The following is a 7,303-nucleotide window of genomic DNA, read 5'->3' as shown; positions in this document are numbered from 1 at the left end:
TAGGTTGCCGTATTTATTTGTCAAGGTTGTTGCTTCGAAATTACTGACTTTAGAACGCTCTACGAAAAGTTCTGTTAGAAATCATAATGGAGTAGATATTTTGGGTCACCCTAAGTACACCCCTTCCAGTCGATTGTCGGTGTTCGGCTGGGTACCTAAGCGAGCGGTAACCAGATGTTTCCATCCCGTGCATAATTTTGATGTTTGGCTATTCCTCGGGCATCGACCGTACTGTAGCCACCACCTCCCACCGCCGGCGCGCCGTGTGGAGGAGTGAAATAATTTTCCGCTTCGACGGTTAAATCCTTTTAACAAATCTCAAGTCCGCGCGCGCTCCTTTGCGGAGCATAATAGATTTCGAGGGTCTGACTGGGGGATTAACTTTCGCCCAGCGAACAGAACCGGGGGAACGGTAAAACGGTACGGCAAAGAAAAATACTAATTTTCTCGGAAAATTCCTTTGACTGAGGAGGAAATTTGCAAAGATATTCTGATGACCTCTGACATGTCTGTCAGGCATGAGCGCTCGGGCGCTGAAGGATATTTAATGAGTTACAAAGCTGCTGCAAAGCTGTTGCAGGCGACGAGGTAGGAAATCTGTTGACTTTGGTGTGTGAATAACGTTTAATTACCGAGAAGATTGAGGACACTTCTGCATTCTGGTTAAAACGTAGCAAGCAAGTCAAAAGAATCAAAAGAAGAAGAATAAAAAAGAAAACCGGTGCATTTTTCTTGAATTCAAGCACTTATACGCCCATAATATAACTTAATTTATTTCGGTCTTGTGCATCTAGCAATACTGTAAAAGTTCAACTTTCGCACATAGGCAATCGGCTGTATGAGTTTGGTAACCCACGATTTTTCGATAGCGGTCTTATCGATCGCATAAAAATTTAATGAGATGTTTTCTAATAATAAATATACCAGAGGGAAAGGTTTCGCATAACATGGAACGGTCGAATCCCTTTTTCCTCTCACGCATCTTTACACATTGCTATAGAACGGTTTCCATCCCGAATGTAAGCATTGTTATTAAGCAGCAGTTTTTGTAATCTGAAGCCAGCATTATCTGACGTTTAGTTGGCGCTGTGTTGTTTTTTTCTTCAGAATATTTATTTGACTCAATATCTACAAATTCTTTTTATTTACTGAAGGTCGTTACGATAGGAAATTAGTCGACTTAAATCTTAAACTTGGCACCGTTTTTTTGATCGTGATTGTCGATAGCCACAAACGGAATGTCAGCCTCTCCATCCGAGATAATCCATACAAGACGGAAGGTACTGATTCCAAAATGCGACGGTAAACAAACCAAAACGACCAAAACACGATCCCGAAAGTTTTAGCTGACAATGCTGCCGAAGTTCGATGATTGACGACGATACCTACCCCAAGGCAGACTTTAAACAGCTTCTTGGGAAGGAGTCTTATACGGCAATTGGAAAAAGTAAGACGGCAGATATTTTCGAGCATATGAAACTGTTGAAGTTTGCTAAGAAATATCTGGTTTGGCAGACTATTTGCACCTGGGGATTGACAAACGAAATTTTCGTTGCAACTAGGACCACCAACCACCACACGTCAACGATTGTCTGAAAAAACGTCTGCTACCTTTCATGAAGCAACACGACTGGTCCGTGCTGTTTTGGCCGGACTTAACATTTTTGCATTACGGAATAATGAAGTACTGCAGTGCAGTGGCATGCCGCCAATAAGGTTCAGGTGCGGCCCAATAACAAGAACCCTCACAACACGCCAGAGCTTTGGAACACGGTCAAGCGGAATCTGAAAAAGATCCACAACCTGTAGGAAGCGAAAAGCAAACTGGTGTCCTGCGGTGAACAAAGCGGGCCTCGGCTGTGCAAAATCTGATGACAGAAGTTCAACGGAAGGCCCGGAAACACAGAGTTCAGTTCAGGAGCTTCAATTGCATATTTTTTCTGTAGTTTATGCTAACCAAACTTTGTAAAACAAACATAGTTTAATTTGCATAGTGTTTGACCAAATTCTAATCAACAGCCAGGCTGGTTAATGGCTGAATAATGCGTCCCGTTTATGCCTTGTGCACCTGTAGGCATAAAATAGACCCTACAGTGGTGCATAGCCTCTTACTCAGCAACTTCAATCCCTACCTCCTCGTGGTACCAACCGGGATACGAGCAACCTTGAGGGGGAAAACGGGTAACCAACCTCGGTGGAAGCCAAGGTCGAATGCCGATAGAGAAGGCGGGTTGTTTTGAACTTCGTTGGCCCTCCGACGAAACAGGGGGTTGTTGTAGCAGGCTTTGCAAGCCGTCACCACGAAAAATACTAAAGCACGGAATGAAGAACAAGGAAATTCTAACTGGAACAATCGGGATAGACCCACGCGACGAAAAAGGCTTATGGATTGGAAACTTCGGACGTGGAACTGCCGATCTCTCAACTTCCAAGGGAGCACTCGAGTGCTCTCCGATGTATTGAAGAGCCATAAGTTCGACGTCGTAGCACTGTAGGAAGTGTGCCTTTTATATTTTTATTCAGGTTCGAGAAAATCATCAAAAACAACACCTGCACGGTGCCAACTTGCGCCTACCTACTATAAACTACTTGATCAACGAAATGGGCCTAAGACTTATCGACTTTGCCGCCTCCAAGAACACGGATGTACGTGTACACCTCGAGGTCACCAAATCAGACAGAATCACAGATCGATCACGTTTTAATCGATGGTCGGCACTTCTCAGACGTCAGATCCTATCGACGCGCTAACGTTGAATCGAACCACTACCTAGTGATGGTTAAGATACGCCCAAAAATCTCCGTCATGAACAACCTTCGGTACCGACGCCAGCCTCGGTTAGATCTCGTGCGGCTGAAGCAGCCAGACGTCGCCGCAAAGTACGAGCATTCACTCCAAGCTGCGCTGTCGGAAGAGGACGAGCTGGACGAAGTCCCTCTCGAGGACTGTTGAAACACTATCAAAACGGCCATCAGCAATGTAGCGGAGAGCTCCATCGGGCATGTGACCCGGAATCAACGGATTGGTTTGACGATGAATGTAGGAGGGTGTTGGATGAGGAGAACGCTGGCTGGAGGCCAAGTTGCGCAGTGCCATACGTCAAAACGTGGAATAACACAAACAGAAGAAGAAGCAGCAAAATCAAATCTTTCGGGAGAAAAAGCGCTACCAGGAAGAGCAGGAATATGCAGAGTTGGAGCGGGTGCATCGTTCTCAGGAAACACGAAAGTTCTACCAGAAACTGAACGGATCCCGCAAAGGCTTTGTGCTGCGAGCCGAAATGTGGCGGGATGAGAATGGCAGTATTCTGACGGACGAACGTGAGGTGACCGATAGGTGGAAGAAGCACTTCGACGAACAGCTGAATGGCGCTCAGGCGTAGAACCATGGCGGCGGGGAAACCGATTTTGACGGTGCATCAAACGGGGAAGAGATGCCAGTCCCAACGATAGGCGAAGCTAAGGAGGCCATCATGCAGCTAAAGAACGACAAATCAGCTTGGAAAGATGGCATCGGAGCGGTGCTTATTAAAATGGAACCAGACAAGTTGACCGTTTCGACGCACCGGCTAATTGTTAGAATTTTGGATACGGAACAGCTACCGGAGGAATGGAAAGATGGGGTTATCTGCCCGATCTACAAAAAGGGCGACAAGTTGGACTGTGAGAGTTATCGAGCTGTCCCGAATCGTTTTCCGGTGTCTATCACTAATTGCGAACAGATTTGTGGGAATTTATCAAGTCGGCTTCGTCTTGGGTCGGTTTACAATAGTTTAAATATTTACACTGCGGCAGATCCTCCAAAAAGGCCGTGAAAACAAAGTTCTCACGCACCATTTGTTCGTTAATTTCAAATTCGCGTATGATACCATTGACCGGAAAGAGCTATGGAAAATCATGGAGGAGAACAGCTTCTCCAGGAAACTCATCAAACCGATTCAAGCTACGATGGATTGTACACAGTGCTGTGTTCGAATTTCTGGGGGATTGTTAGGTTCATACGAATCGCACAGAGGGCCTGGACAAGGTGATGGTCTCTTATGCCTACTGTTGAACATAGCGCTAAAAGGTGTTATGAACTGAGCGGATATCAACACGCGGGGCACGATCTTCAACAAATCTAGTCAATTCGTCTGCTTTGCCCACGATATGGATATTATCGGCGGAACATCTGTGGCGGTGGTTGAACAGTACACCAGACTAAAGCGCGAAGCAGAACAGCTTGAATTAAAGGTAGATACGTCTAAAACAAAGTGCATGCTGGCCAGCGGAGCCGAGGCCGAACGACGCCGCTTGGGCAGTAGTATAACGATCGATGGCGATGAGTTTGAGTGAATTTGTCTATCTTGGCTCACTGGTAACGGCGAAAAATGATACTAGCCGTGAGATTCGGAGGCGTATTATCCCAGTATCCAAAAGGGGGCAGGGCATGTTGCAAGAATGCCGGACAACTACCCTGCAAAGATGGTGTTCGCCTCAAATTCGGTAGGAACAAGACGACCAGAAGCGCAGCGAGCAAGATGGTTAGACCAGGCGGAACGAGACCTGATTCTTCGTATGGCCATATATTTGGTGACGGCGAAGTCAATGAGTTGACGGCAGTTTGTAAGCGGGAGTACGCTGAACTTTCCAATCATGCGCTTTTGCATGTCGCCCTTCACGATAATAGCTGTATGCAGCTTGCGTGTATTGCCGCAGTTCTGGTAAATGGTGTATCCATATTTATACGGATGTACCGTAGACCCCTCCAGCATACCTCCTACAGCACTACAATGGGGAACTTGCAGGCCTTCAATAATTCGGAAAGAATGCGGGTACTTTCCGGAAATTTGAAAGACTTGCAGTTCCATGTACCAAGCTTCCAATCGTTTTTCTTTTTCATTACCTTGGTCTATGCAGATAGTTTCAGTTCGTATTTATGTTATATTTATGTTATATGTTATATGCTTGTAAGGCCTGCACCAACCCGTCTGTGTTGCCGGAGGACCATCGCGAAAGTACTGTATAGCGTCCCACACTGACACGAGGACGCTGATTCCCCGTTCCATGCCAGCATACGACCTTAGTTTTCACCCGATCTCCACTGAGGTTGCTCGTATCCCGGTTGGTACCACGAGGTGGTAGGGATAGCAGTTGCTGGATAAGAGGCTGAGAATTTGATTCCTTCCCGCTATCAAGCAGCTGCCAGTAGGAAGGCTTCATATTGTTTTGACGTCAGCGCTTAGGCCGTACGGCATACGTGAGCCTAACGCAGATAGTTAGTTTTATAAACTAGTAGCTGACCCGACAAACTTCGTATTGCCACAAATTAACCTGTGTTGATGCAACTCCAACTCCCCTGTTCCCTCATTGCATAGCCAGAAAGCGGATAGTAATATTCGCCATGATTGTACAACATTTCGCCGAATATCATTTTGCGAAAAACCTTAAGCGGAATGTATCATTTCACGGAAAACATTTTTGTGGTAAGTACCATTTCGTGATCCTCTCCTTACTCGCTGTCGCTCGTTCCAGGAAACCCAGGTAGACCTAGGAAAACAAATAAACCTAGACAGTAGTGATTTTTGCGGGGAGTTGCCTCCCCCCAGTGGGCGGCGCTTCCGAAGGCGGGTCACCGGCAACACTCGCGGCCGTCTCGTCCTGAAAGATCTAGTGTTACTATAGATAGCTTTTGTGGCCTTGTTATTGACTAATGTTTTATGGAAGAGTCTCGAATTTCTCGAGTTCGATTAGTTTTTGAGTTTCGCAAAAAATTCTGTTTTATTTGTATGAGAGTCCATATCCCCCTACCAAAGAGGTGAGAGGTCTCTAACTATCATAAAATAAATTCAAGACTCCAAAATCTCCCAATGCCAAATTTGGTTTCATTTGCTTGATTGGTTCTCGAATTATGAGGAAATTTGTATTTCATTTGTGTAGAAGCCCCCCTCCTAAAAAGGTAGGGGGTCTTAATTCATCATAGAAAAAATAGTTGCCTCCAAAAACACCCACATGCCAAATATGGTTCCATTTGCTTGATTAGTTCTCGAATTATGAGGAAATTTGTATTTCATTTGTGTAGAAGCCCCCCTCTTAAAGTGGAAAGGTGTCCTAATTCACCATAGAAAGTATTCTTGCCTACAAAACCACCCACATGCTAAATTGGGTTCCATTTGCTTGATTAGTTCTCGAGTTATGAGGAAATTTGTATTTCATTTGTATGGAAGCCCCCCCTCTTAGTGTGGGGAGGAGTCATAATTCCCCTTTTAAAGAGGGAAGGGGTCCCAATTAACCGTAGAATAAATTCTTGTCAGCAAAAACGCCCACATGCCAAATTTTGTTCTATTTGCTTGATTAGTTCTCGAGTTATGCAGAAATATGTGTTTGATTTGTATGGGAGCCCCCCTCTTAGTGGGGGGAGGGGTCTCTAACCATCACTAAAACCTTTCCTGACCCCAAAAACCTCTACATGCAAATTTTCACGCCGATTGGTTCAGTAGTTTTTGATTCTATAAGGAACATCCCGACAGACAGACAGACAGAAATCCATTTTTATATAGAAGACTAGCTGAGTGCCCGATCTTACTCGGGGCGCCTTTATCTCACAGTCACCTGTACATCCGTTGTAACGAAAATGAAAATGTCTCATAATGTAAGAAACAAAACTTGTTTTCTTTATTTGAATACTAGCTTACCCGACAAACTTCGTATTGCCACAAATTAACCTGTGTTGTACATAAATCATGAATCTCGGATGATCTTTGTCACAATCTCGAGTTTTGCAAGCCCCCCAGTGAACGGCGCTTCCGACGGCGGGTCACCGGCAACACTCGCGATCGTCTCGTCCTGAATGATCTAGTGTTACTATAGATAGTTTTTGTGGTCCTGTATTGACTAATGTTTTATGGAAGAGTCTCGAATTTCTCGAGTTCGATTAGTTTTTGAGTTTCGCAAAAATTTCTGTTTTATTTGTATGAGAGTCCATATCCCCCAGCACAGGGGTGAGAGGTCTCCAACTATCGTAAAATAAATTCAAGACTCCAAAATCTCCCACATGCCAAATTTGGTTCCATTTGCTTGATTAGTTCTCAAGTTATAAGGAAATTTGTATTTCATTTGTATGGGAGCTCCCCTCTTAAAAGGGGAAGGGGTCGTAATTCACCATAGAAAAAATTTCTGCCATCTAAAACTCTCACATGCCAAAGTTGGTTCCATTTGCTTGATTAGTTCTCGAGTTATGAGGAAATTTGAATTTCATTTGTATAGGAGCCCCCCTCCTAAAGTGGGTAGGGGTCCCAATTCATCATAGAAAAAATTTTTGTCT

Source organism: Sabethes cyaneus, chromosome 1 (genome assembly GCF_943734655.1).
Source record: "Sabethes cyaneus chromosome 1, idSabCyanKW18_F2, whole genome shotgun sequence".
NCBI lineage: Eukaryota > Metazoa > Arthropoda > Insecta > Diptera > Culicidae > Sabethes > Sabethes cyaneus.
Note: the sequence above shows the minus strand (reverse complement) of the source record.